Below are 13,666 nucleotides of genomic sequence, written 5' to 3' on the forward strand. Positions count from 1 at the left end.
GCCTGCCAGCCTCCCGGGCCCCTGGCACCCCTGCCTGCCGTGTGCCTGGTAAATCCCAATAAAAGCCAGCAAAAGCCACCAAGGGCTCCAGAACTCTCTCCTCCTTTACCCCATCTGCTCAAGTCATAGAGATCCTGCTCCGTGTCCTCCTGCCGTTACATGGGGGGTGAGAGGATTCACCACCACAGACAAAGTGGAGAACAGAACAGGCCCACTGACTGAAGTACACTGCTGAGGGGAGTAGTGGGTGAGCCAAGAAAGGCCTGCTGTGCCATGTGGGTTGCTCCCTGGCCAGCCGGCGGTCAAACTCATGCTGCAGAAGCTGAGGATTGCTTCATAGTGCTGTGCTTAACCCCTTGCACCACCAGAGAGGTCCCCTAGAGTAAATATTTTAAATAATTTTAACAGAGGGCTAATCTTGAATAAGTAATGACATGGTTATTACGTGTTCTGATAGTAAAATTAATCATTATTGAAAGACTAGAAGTATGGCCTCGCCTCCTTGGAAGGAAATAGCAATGTCCCAATGTAAGAAATAGGCTTTTTGAATAAAAAAATAAGAACTTTTAAAACAAGCCAATAATACTTTGTGTGTTATCACACTGAATTGAGGAATAAAACTATGATTTGGGTGGGGAGCTCCCTGTTGGCGCAGGGGTTAAAGACAGCGCTATCAAGCTATCACCAGCCACTGCAACATGAACTCAATCCCAGGCCGACCCACATGACACAGACCTCTCCTGTCACACCCTTTGGTCCCCTCAGCAGTGTACTTCGGTACATCTACCTGTCTGCTCCCTACTCTGTCTCTGGTGAATCCTCTTATACCCCACACCTCTGGCCTACACCCCAGTTCTTGCATGCAAAATAAATCTTAAAAAAAAAAATGACTATCAAAACTCAAAGAATTCATGGTTTGTTTAAGAAGTATTAATTTTAATCATTTGTCTACATGAGGATTGCAAAGTATTAGCTGCAGTGCAGACCATTTTCTGTGAATATTTCCCTGAATAAGGAAGGTTTCTCCAGAAGTGGGAATCACCAGGACCTTCCTACCTATGTTCACTGGCATCATTTGGGGAAAAATGAAATAAAGCCTCTGCAAATGTACTAGTGCAAGAGGCAAAGAATGTTATATTAGGAGAGGATGATGGACCAAGCTCTGAGCAGCTGCCACAAATAGTTTAAATTAAAAATTCAGGGGCCTCCCTGCAAGGGGTTAAGATGCAATCTATGAAGCAATCCACTGCCACTGCAGCATGAGTTCAATCCCTAGCCAGGGAGCTACCTACATGGTGCAGCAGACCTCTCCTGGCTCACCTGCTGCTCCCCTGGGCACTGTATTTCAGTCAGTCTGCCTATTCTATTCCCTGCTCTGTCTCTGGTGAATCCTCTCACCCCCCACACCTATGATCTGTTCCCCAGTTCGTGTATGCATAAATCTTTTTAAAAAAAAAAAAAGTCAAAGAAAGATCCAGAAAAGGAGGCTGAGAAGGCATGGCCAGAGAAGTAAGTGTAAAACCAGAGGAGTGGGTGGTGATGGAAGCCAAAGGTATCATGTTTTACACAGGAAATGTGGTAAACTGTTGAATACAAATGAAAAACCAGGTGTAATAAAGCACCAGAGCATACTTTTATCTCTTTTTAAAAAATATTTTTTAATGAGGTAACATTTGTCTACTACACATCAGTGTTTGTATTTTACAAGAGAGGGATCTCTCCCTTCAGGTCTTGTTGCCATAGCACACCCACTATGGATAGTTCACACCATAGTCCCTTGTGTTACCTCTGCTCTTTGTTCTTGTCCCTCTCTCCCCTCCTCCTTTGGTCGCCTCAGTTCAATAACTAGCTCTCAAAGGTTAGTTTTTTTTCCTTTTGCATTATCTGATTCTTTGGTTCTCTGCATTTCACATTTAAGTAATACCATCTGGTATTTGTCTCTCTCCTTCCTAGATTTATCTTAATAGAAAAGGTCTCTGGGATTTTAGGGAGTCTTTTTGGTGTGATCATAGTCAGGTGGAGGGTGTGGAGGGCTAACAGATGTGATAAAACAGAGGGTGAACATTGAGAACTTTTCGAGACGTTTATATGAAGTGTGACAACCCTGACATGGCTATAGGATACCAATACAGCCATGTATTGGTATCAATAATTTTAAGATAGAAAAGATTAGAACATAATGAAATGCTGAGAGAATGGATCAAACCTGAAAATATTTGAGGAGGAAACAATCAGTAGAGAAACTTTTTATTTATTTTTATTTGTTAAAGGTTTGTTTATTTTTATACAAGAACTGGGGTACAGGCCATATGCGCGGGAGGGTGAGAGGATTCACCAGAGACAGAGCGGGGAACAGAGCAGGCAGACTGACGAAATACACTGCTGAGGGGAGCGGTGGGCAAGACAGGAGAGATCTGCTGCACTATGTGGGACCCTGGCCGGCCGGCCAGGATCGAACCGGCGCTACAGAGGCTGCAGACTGTTTCACAGTGCTGCGGTCAACTGCCTGCGCCACCAGGGAAGGCCCTTTATTTTTTTTTAGAAGGCGAGAAAGAAAGAATGGGATCCCAAGTACAATTGGATACTGGGCCTTGAAAAAGTGGAACAACCTGGAAGCAGTAAGAAGAGTTTGGGTGCAAAGGCAGTAAAGCTATTGCTCCAGGGAGAAAGGAGGCAGCTTTTTCTGGTGGCTTCTTCCTTTTTTTTTCTTTTTTTCTTTCAGGAATACAGGGGGGACAGTAAGTCCTGAATGAAATCCACCCACTGATGTTTTAAGGGCTCCACCCCTTATCTCCAAGTTAAAGAGCTACTGAGGACTGCAACTCCCATCATGCCAGGAATCTGCTCTGACTCTTCTTGAAGGGGGCATTGCTGGGAACTAAGGGTGGAGTTAAGCAGCCATGCTTGATGTAAAAACAGAACACTGGTGGCCCTGGAGAGCCCATGGTTCTGCCTGCCTTTAGCTGCACCTGGAGTCCCGACTGAGACAGATACAGGTAGGATCTTTTGACTGATTAATCTCTCCTTCCTCCCCCTCTTTTCATTTCCCTTGTGAATATACCTTTTATTAGCCTTTCTATGTGTGCCTGGCCTGGGGTCTTGTTCTGAGTTAACTTTTTAAGCACAGGGGTGAGGACTCACCCCCAGGCCAGCCCATTTCCCCTTGGGGTTGCCTGTAAGAAGTGTATCCGTAGACACTGTAAGAACTAGAAGTAAATGTATTATTGTTTGCTTTACCTTTTCTCATTGACTGTCACAACTATGTGCAGATTCTGATAATGGTGATGTTTATTAACATGACCTGGTGATGGTTTAATGGGATTTCTGTATTGTTTTACAAATGAACTAAACCTTGAAATAGGGAGATTAGAAACCACACTTTGACATTTCTTTCTGTTCTAGAATAGATTCACTAATTATGATTAATTTCTAAGTCAGAAAGTCACATAGTGATCTTCTAAATAAATAGTGAGTTGGTAAAAAAAAATGAGTTGTTTGAGAAAAGCAGATCTCGATTATCATGGGCATATTTTGGTGAATACAGGGAGATGTATCAATACATACATTACATACATACATACATACATACATTACATCAATACATACATTACATACATGCATCAATACATACATACATTAAAGCAACATACCCTGATACTGAACATAAAGAAAAATAAAATTGTGCCCTCTTGTATTTTTTTTTAAATCAGCTAATGTTAATGGATGCTTTTTATTTCAGTGCATCTCATTATGGAGACCAATTTGATCAGAAGCATAGGGAAGCAATGTTTAACCATGGAAAATCTTTGAACTAACATAGCAGCACCTTTTAAATTAATCTGTGACAGTCTGCTGAAAAGAAAATTTATCTAGAAAAAAATGACACTCAAAAACAGAAGTAGGAAAAGGAAATGGAAGATCAGTTAAGCTATAACTTCACTTTTGTATTATCTGGGCTAGCTGCCAGAGATGAAATTTCTAGCTATGAAAAGAAAGTAGATAATGGACAGGTAACAGGAAAGGGAAAAAAAATATGTATACACACACACACACACACACACACACACATTCAGCATTGAGTGAACAGAGGAAAAGATCTAGCGCATATGTGCAAAACAGTAACAAGGGTTTTTAAAGTGATTAACAAGGGTTTTTAAAGTGATACTAAGCATCGCAAAATAAGGGAAAACAGTACTGATTGTACACAATAGAATCAGATTTTTCAAATGCTTTATTAAGGAACTGGCCTCATATCAGAAGCATGGGAAACTCATAAAAAAAAAAAAGACATACTGTTCATTAGATTTATTTAGTTTCATACGGGTTTTCTGAAAGTAAATGAAAACTGAGCAGTGGCTGGCGGTAAACATGACTTAAAGTAACAAAAGAGGAAATCAGCTTTAAAAAAATCCCATTTAGGTCATATTTAGTGAGGTTCTGATAGATAATCTACGTACTCTTGAACTCTATAAACAGGTCCAGGCTTGAATTTTCATTTTGCAGAATGTAAAAGTCCTAAGCCTTCTTATTCTTGGAGAACATTCATAAGGTCAAATAATGTTTCTGGGTTCATACTTCAGAGTTTGCTGTCTCTAACATCAAGTTTAATGAGACATAGAAGTCATCTCTTTAAGCCAATAGGCACACCCATTTGTGAGTGTGGTACATTTTAAGATTTGGTATAGAATGAGCCAGTAGAAGAGTGTGTTTAGTAATGGAAATGTAGACAGTTACCGCTGAGATTTTGATGATCTGATTCCTAGAAAATCTTTCATCACTCTGTCATTTTTTCCACCGGTTGTTTTACCTGCTAAGATACAGTATATAACATCAATTCCAATTCCTAACCCCTCTCCACTGCTTCTCTTTCTTCCCCAACTCTTCCTCTCAGAAATAAAAGGAATTCCTCTGCAATTCTCCCAAGAGCAATTTAACCGGTCTGTTTGTGGCTTTGGCTTTGCTGATGGTCACACCTCACAGGGTTCCGCCTTTTACCCGGTGGCTAATCAAGGCATTTCCTTAAATGTAGTTTCCACCTCCAAAGGCATTCTGGTGCTAATTGGATCACAGCACACAGGTGCTTCAAAAGAGTATGTTCCTTACCAAAGAAAACAATCAACTGTGGGCCTCCCTGGTGGCACAAGGGGTTAAGCACAGCACTGTGAAGCTGTCTGCAGCCACTTCAGCACGAGTTCAATTCCAGGCCAGGGAGCTACCCACATGGTGCAGCAGACCTCCTCTGTCTTGCCTGCTGCTACCCTCAGCAGTGTATTTCAGTCAATTTGCCTGTTCTGTTCCCCACTGTGTCTCTGGTGAATCTTCTCACCCCCTGCACTTCTGGCCTGTACACCAATTCTTGTATGCATAAATAAATAAATCTTAAAAAAAAAGAAAACAACCAACTGCTTAAAAAGTTTCTGTCACATAACAGTAATATTCAATGTGGCTTGCAATAAATGAAACTATTTTTTTGAAGAACCTAGGTAGTACCTATAAGGAAATTATTTCACTTTAGGAAATTCTCAGTGAAACTGACAGACACAAACAAGAAAGCCTTCTAAACAAATAAATCTTGCGAGAAAATTGTGTATTGTGGAGGGAGATAATTTCTATTGGGTATCTTGAGCATATATTTCATCAGTTTAGAACAATCATATATTTTCCCCTTTAGTAGGAACAAAACAGGCTAAGTCAGGACTAGGATCATTGCCCACCTTCTTGCTGGTAATGAGTTCTTACTGTCTTTCAAGCCTGTTTACCTCAGGGTTTCCCAGCAGTCAAGATTCCTGACGCATTCTACATCCTCATTTTCCTTGAGACACAGCCATTATTCAGGGATTTCCCTTCATTGTCTAGGGATTCTCTTCATTCTTCCCTACAGTGGATGCTATTACTCAGATCCCAAGGCTTCTCAATGTCATTCAAGATTCTTATGTATTCCACTCCAGGTCTAGCTTTGACATGTGACCTAATTTCTTTTCTCTTAAAAATGTTTGGGGCCCTTATTTGCCTTTCTTTTCAGTTGTATGACTGTGTAACGGGGAGGCTTATTTCCAGTCAGGGAACCAAAAACCTGATACCAGCCAAAACTGAAGGATTCCTGTGAACCTGAAACTGGTAAGTAGAAAAAAAATCATGTTGCCCATTCTAAGAATGAACCTAAGGTCCATTTTACCCATGTGCATAAAGGTAAAGAAAGCAGACTCTTAGTGTGCTCAAGGGTTTTTAATTGGTGAGGAGTTCAAAGGGCATAGAGAGAGAAAAAAGAAAGGATTTTAAATAACTCTCCATCAAACTCTGAAACCACCTATTGCCTTGTAGACAAATGCCCAGCCAATCAGGGAGGTCCCAAAGCTGAGCTGCCAGGATGAGTTCAAGGCATCTCTTCCTAGCAGGGAAAAGTAAGTATTAGATCAAGCAGGGCTCAGGAGGTTGGTAGAGAAGGGAGACCCAACTTTCATAATGTACCATCCAAGCTGGATAATCCACCATGAGGTCAAGATGACATTGCTCTCTGAAGAGCCCCTCTGCCAAAGTGTGAAAGCCACCAGCACAGGAACAAGGACCTCTCCACATGAATTCTTCCTTTCCATTCCACACCAATATATATCCTCCTTGCTCCTTCCTCTTTTCCAGCAGTCCCCAATTCTGAGAATCCAGTTCACGTCATGCTGGGAATTATAATCCAAAGTGACCTGAGATGATGGTGGCATGGAAGTAAAGGTAGGGAAAATGCTGCTCTCTTCCCATAGCCATGGAAACACATCCTACAACAGTTGCACATATGATGGGTGATTTAAATCTAGAAACATGTGTCTTTTGGTATTAGGAGTTGCTTCAGTTTTAGGAGTTTTCATATTTTCCTTTCTAAATTTTCTTCACAGAACTTTTTTTTAAAGATTTATTTATTTATGCATACAAGAACTGGAGTGTCAGCCAGAAGTGCGGGGGATGAAAGGATTCACCAGAGAGAGTGGGGAGCAGAACAGGCAGATCTACTGAAATACACTGCTGAGGGGAGCAGCGGGAGAGGCAGGAGAGGTCTGCTGTACCATGTGGGTTGCTCCCTGGCCTGCTGGGACTTGAACTCGTGCTGCAGTGGCTGGAAATGGCTTGATAGTGCTGTCTTTAATCCTTGCACCACCAGGGAGGCCTCTTTCCAGAACTCTTATTGTTCAGATGTTGTACCAATTTTCCCAGCACTATTTATTAAGAGATTTTTCCTTTTTCCATTATATATTCTTGTCTCCTTTGTTATAGATTTGTTTTTCATATTATATGTGGTTTTATTTCTAGGATGTCAGTTCCACTGATCTTTGTACCAATTATTATTCTACCATACTGCTTTGATTACTGTAGTTTTGTAGTATAGCTGGGAATGATTGAACATTCTATTTCCATTTTTGCTCTTTTTTCTCAGCATTAGCTTAACTATTTGAGGTCTTCTGTAGTTACATAAAAGTTTTAGGCTTTTTTTTGGTTCTATTTCTATGAAAAATACCACTGGAATCCTAATAGCTATTTCACTGAATCTGTATATTGCTTTAGCTAAAATGGTTATATTGACTCTTCTGGTGCTTGAATACAGATTCTTTCCATTTCTTTGTGTCTTCTTCAATTTCTCTCAACTGTGTCTTAAAGTTTTTAGTATACAGGTCTTTCACTTAGATTGTTCCGAAGTATTATATTCTTTTTGGTAAGACCATAAATTATATTGTTTTTATACTCTTTTTCTCCCCCCGCTATGTCTCTCTCTGCTAGTTCATTATTTGCTTATGGAAACACAACAAATTTATGTATATTGATTTTGTAGCTTGCAACTTTTTTATTTCTAGGATTAAAATTTTCTCTATATAATATGTTATCAGCATGTAATGACAGTCTTACTACTTCCTTTCCAATCTGGATTCCTTTATTTCTTTTTCTTTCCTAATTGTTCTGGCCAATACTTTAATAGGATGTTAAAGAATAGTGGTAAGGGTAGGCATCCTTGGATTATTCCTGATGTTATTTTAAAAGATTTTATTTTTTGTGTGGAAGAACTGGGGCATAGGCCAGAGGTATAGGTGTGAGAGTATTCACTAGAGACATATTGGGGAGCAGAACAGATGGATCTACTGAAATACACTGGTAAGGGAAGCAGTGTGTGAAACAGGAGAGGTCTGTTCCACCATATTGGTTAGCTCCCTGGCTAGGGATTGATTTTATGCAGGTATCGTGGTGGTAGAGCTGAGCCTTAATCCCTAGGCCACCTGGAAGATCCCCTATTATTCCTAATCTTATAGGAAAAGCCATTGTACTGCCCCACTAGTTTTATTTATTTATTTTATTATTATTATTATTTTAGATTGATTGATTGATTGATTGATTTGTACAAGCACTGGGTACAGTCAGAAGTGCAGGAGGGTGAGAGAATTCACCAGAGCCAGAGGAGGGAGCAGAACAGGCAGACGGATGAAGTACACTGCTGAGGGGAACAGCAGGTGGCAGGAGAGGTCTGCGCACCATGTGGGACCCTCCCCCAGTGGCCAGGGATTGAACTGGCGCTGCAGAGGCTGCAGGTAGCTTCTCAGCCCAGCGCTCAACCACTGTGCCACCTGGAAGGCCCGTGCCCTACTAGTTTTAATGGAGCAATATTTTGTCGTATGTGGCCTTTATTATTTTTAGAAATGATCTCTTTTTTTTTTTTTTTTTTTTTTTTTTTTTATTTTTTTTTTTTAAATATTAAATTTTATTTTTATATTCCCCCATACAATTGCAAACGCCCCATTCTGACCCAATCCTTCCCCTCCGGCCCCCACCCCCAAAAAGTGTCTCTGGTTCATAGTTTTTTGTTGATTTTGATTTTCACTTTCTTATATTCATTTTCCTGGTCCCTTATTTAAGTTTTCTAGATTCCTGCTATGAGTGAGACCATCCGGTATTTTTCTTTTTCTTTTTGGCTTATTTCGCTGAGCATGATCCCTTCCAGTGCCATCCATGTTGCTGCAAATTGCATGTGTTTATCTTTTTTGAATGCTGAGTAATATTCCATGGTATATATGTACCACATCTTCTTGATCCAGTCATCTATTTTTGGGCATTTGGGTTGTTTCCAAAGCTTAGCTATTGTAAACTGTGCTGCTATAAACATAGGAGTGCAGGTGCTCTTTGGAATTGATGTTTCTGTGTCCTTTGGGTAAATACCTAGGAGTGGAATTGCTGGATCATATGGAAGCTCTATGTTTAGTAGGTCCAGAAATCTCCACACAGCTCTCCATAGTGGTTGGACCAGTTTGCACTCCCACCAACAGTGCACAAGAGTTCCTTTTTCTCCACATCCTCGCCAACATTTGTTGTTGCTAGTTTTTTTAATATGTGCCATTCTCACTGGTGTGAGATGGTATCTCATGGTAGTTTTGATTTGCATTTCCCTGATGACAAGTGATGTTGAACATTTTTTCATATGTCTGTTGGCCATTTGCATTTCCTCTTCAGAGAAGTTTCTTTTTAGCTCTTCTGCCCATTTTTTGACTGGATTATTTTCTTTGTTGTTGCTGAGTCTCATCAGCTCTTTGCAGATTTTTGTGATCAGTCCTTTATCATTAGTGTTGGGTGCAAAAATGTTCTCCCAGTTGGTGGGGTTTCTCTTTGTTTTTGTTATTGTCTCTTTTGCTGTGCAGAAGCTCTTTAATTTGATGTAGTCCCAGCTGTTTATCTTTCTCTTCACTATCACTGCTTTGGGTGATGTGTCTGTAAAGATGTCTTTGATGTGCAAATCCCGTAGTGTTTCGCCTATATTTCCTTCTATGTATTTTATGGTTTCAGGTCTTATGTCTAGTTCTTTAATCCATTTTGAGTTGATTTTTGTGTATGGTGTGAGGTAGTGGTCAAGCTTCATTCTTTTGCATGTAGCGACCCAGTTTTCCCAGCACCATCTATTGAACAAACTTTCTTTGCTCCAATGCATAGTCTTTGCTCCTTTGTCAAAGATTAGTTGACCATAAATCTGTGGGTTTATTTCTGGATTTTCTATTCGATTCCATTGGTCTGTATGTCTGTTCTTGTTCCAATACCATGCAGTTTTGATGATTATGGCTTTGTAGTATAGTTTGAAGTCTGGGAGTGTGATGCCTCCATTTCCTTCTTTTTTTTTCAGTAGAGCTTTGGCTATTCGGGGTTTTTGGTGATTCCATATGAATTTCATCAATAATTGTTCTATTTCTTTGAAGAATGCCATTGAGATTTTGATTGGAATAGCATTGAATCTGTATATTGCTTTTGGTAGGATGGCCATTTTAATAATGTTTATTCTTCCAATCCATGAGCAGGGGATGTCTTTCCATTTCTTTGTGTCTTCTTCTATTTCTTTTAACAGTGTTTTATAGTTTTCTTTGTATAGGTCCTTTACCTCTTTTGTTAGATTTATTCCCAAATATTGATTTTTTTTGTTTCGATAATAAAAGGGGTGGTTTTTTTTGATTTCTTCTTCTTCAGATTTATTGTTTGTGTATAGGAAGGCTACTGACTTTTGCGTGTTGATTTTGTATCCTGCCACTTTACTGAATTGATTGATGAGTTGAATTAGTTTTTCTGTGGAGATTTTGGGGTTCTCTATGTATATTATCATATCATCTGCAAATAGTGATAGTTTGACTTCTTCTTTTCCTATTTGGATGCCTTGGATGTCTTTCTCTTGTCTTATTGCTCTGGCTAGGACTTCCAATATTATATTGAAAAGCAGTGGTGAGAGTGGACATCCTTGTCTTGTTCCAGATCTTAATGGAATTGCTTTCAGCTTTTCACCATTGAGAATGATACTGGCTGTTGGCTTGTCATAGATGGCTTTTATGATGTTGAGGTATGTTCCTTGTATCCCAAGAATTTCAAGGGCTTTTATCATGAATGGGTGTTGCACTTTGTCGAAAGCTTTCTCAGCATCTATTGATATTATCATATGGTTTTTATATTTCTTTTTGTTGATGTGTTGGATAACGTTGATTGATTTTCGGATGTTAAACCATCCTTGTGCCCCTGGAATGAATCCAACTTGGTCGTGGTGAATTATCTTATGGATACATTGTTGGATTCTGATAGCTAAAATTTTATTGAGGATTTTTGCATCAGTGTTCATTAGGGAGATTGGCCTATAGTTTTCCTTTTTTGTGTTGTCCTTATTCGGTTTTGGTATTAGTGTAATATTGGCTTCATAGAACGTGTTTGGTATTGTCCCTTCCTTCTCAATTTTTTGGAAGAGTTTGTGAAGGATAGGCACTAATTCGTCTCTGAATGTTTGGTAGAATTCATTTGTAAATCCATCAGGTCCTGGGCTTTTGTTTTTGGGGAGGTTTTTAATTACCATTTCAATTTCGCTGCTTGTAATTGGTCTGTTTAGGTGTTCTATTTCTTCTTTATCTAGCTTTGGGTGATTGTAGAGTTGTAGGAATTTGTCCATCTCCTCTAGATTGTTGAACTTGTTTCCATATAACTGTTCATAGTAGTTACTGATTATTCTTTTGATTTCTGCTGTGTCCGTTGTGATTTCTCCTCTTTCATTTATGATTCTGTGTATTTGTGCTTTCTCCCTTTTTTCCTTTGTGAGCCTGGCTAGGGGTTTGTCTATTTTATTGATTTTTTCAAAGAACCAGCTCTTGGTTTCATTGATCTTTTGGATTGTTTTTTTAGTTTCAATTTCATTTATTTCTGCTTTGGTTTTTATTATTTCTTTTCTTCTACTGGTTCTGGGGTTTTTTTGTTGTTCTTTTTCTAGATCTTTGAGCTTCGAGATTAGGTTGTTTCTTTGAGTTCTTTCTTGTTTCTTGATGTGAGCTTCTATTGCTATATATTTTCCTCTTATTACTGCTTTTGCTGCATCCCATACATTTAGGATATTGGTGTCCTCCTTGTCATTCAATTCAAAGAATTTTTTAATTTCTTCTTTGATCTCCTCGTTAGTCCAGTGGTCTTCCAGTAGTGTGGCTTTTAATCTCCATGAGGTAGGATAGTTCCTTGCCTTCTTTTTATGATTTATTTCTAGTTTGATGCCTTCGTGGTCAGAAAAGATGGTTGGTATGATTTCAATCTTGGTGTATCTGTTGATGTTTGTCTTGTGCCCCAGTATGTGATCGATCCTGGAGAATGATCCGTGTGCGCTTGAGAAAAATGTGTACTCCGTTTTTTTTGGGTTTAGTGTTCTATAGATGTCTGTTAAGCCCAAATGCTCTAGGTCCTTATTTAGAGCTTTAGTTTCTTTACTTATTTTTTGTCTTGTTGATCTATCCATTGTTGATAGTGGTGTGTTGAAGTCTCCCACTACATATGTGTTTTCTCTGATGTCTGTTTTCAGAGAGGACAACAGTTGTCTGATATATTTTGGTGCTCTTTCGTTTGGTGAGTATATGTTAATGAGTGTTATTTCTTCTTGAAGTATTGTCCCCTTAATCATAATGTAGTGACCATTGGGGTCTCTTTTTATTTTTTTGAGTTTGAAGTCTGTTTTATCTGATATAAGTATAGCTGTTCCTGCTTTCTTTTTTGGCCCATTTGCTTGTAGGATTGTTTTCCATCCTTTGACTTTGAGCCTATTTTTATCTTTTGTAGCTAAATGTGTTTCCTGGAGACAGCAAAAGGTTGGGTTTTGTTTCTTAATCCAGGCTGCAACTCTGTGTCTTTTTATTGAAGAGTTTAGTCCATTTACATTTAGAGTTAATATTGATATGTTAGCATCTGTATTTGCCATTATGTTTGTCTTTCCTTTGATTTTATTTATTTATTCTTTTAATAACTTTTTTTTTTTTTTTTGGTCTTCTTTCGTTGTTATTCGTCCCTCTGAGGTTCTGGCTTTAGGATTCCTTGTAGTATTTTTTGGAGTGGGGGTTTAGTCGCAATGAAATTCCGGAGTTTCTCTTTGTCTGGGAAGGTCCATATTCTTTCTTCATGGAGGAAAGAGAGCTTTGTGGGATAGAGTATTCTTGGTTGGCATCTGTTTTCTTGGAGTCTGTTGACTATGTCCCTCCACTCTCTCCTTGCCCGTAGTGTTTCTTCAGAGAAGTCTGATGTCAGCCTGATTGGTTTTCCTTTGAATGTTATCTGTTTCTTCCCTCTTGTCAGCTTCATTATTTTTCCTTGTCCTGGATTCTTGGGAGCTTTACTATTATGTGTCTTGCTGTGTTTTTCCTTTCGTCGTGGAAGTTTGGTGTTCTTCTTGCTTCTTGTATATCAATTTTCAGCTCCTTCTTCTCATTTGGGAAGTTCTCTTCAATTATATCCATGAATATTTTCTCTGTTCCTACTTCTCTCTCCTCTCCTTCTGGTATTCCTATAACTCTTATATTTCCTTTCCTCATGGAGTCAGATAGTTCCCGAAGTCTTTCTTCATTCTTTTTCCTTCGTACTTCTCTTTCCTTTTCTGTTTTGGTTCTTTTTATTTCTGTGTCTTCAAGATTACTTATTCGTTCTTCCATTTCATCTATTCTGCTTTCATTGCTTTTCCCAGAGTTCTTTAGTTCCTCCATTAATTCTTTGATCTCCTGCATTTCTCTTACTTCCCTCTTTAGGGACTCAATTTCCTTCTTCTGATCTATCACTTTTTTAATCATGGCAATTTTAAATTCTCTTTCTGGAAGGCTCAGAAGTTCTTCCAAGTTGCTGTCGTTGCAATCTGGGGAGTGGTTTTCTTTTTGTGGTG

The 13,666-nt window shown here is 39.1% G+C and overlaps 1 long non-coding RNA gene across 1 annotated transcript in view; it reads left to right on the forward strand.

The window, feature by feature from the left end:
- The first annotated feature begins 2,882 nt into the window (after window positions 1-2,882).
- LOC129145231 (uncharacterized) overlaps window positions 2,883-13,666 on the forward strand; it is a 37,610-nt gene continuing 26,826 nt past the window's right edge. Inside the window, exons 1-3 of the long non-coding RNA XR_008550469.1 lie at window positions 2,883-2,996; window positions 6,023-6,117; window positions 6,637-6,723. This is a non-coding gene — a long non-coding RNA (uncharacterized LOC129145231). The remainder of the gene's footprint in view (window positions 2,997-6,022; window positions 6,118-6,636; window positions 6,724-13,666) is intronic.

This window comes from Talpa occidentalis, unplaced genomic scaffold (genome assembly GCF_014898055.3).
Source record: "Talpa occidentalis isolate TD23 unplaced genomic scaffold, MPIMG_talOcc4v2.1, whole genome shotgun sequence".
Lineage (NCBI taxonomy): Eukaryota > Metazoa > Chordata > Mammalia > Eulipotyphla > Talpidae > Talpa > Talpa occidentalis.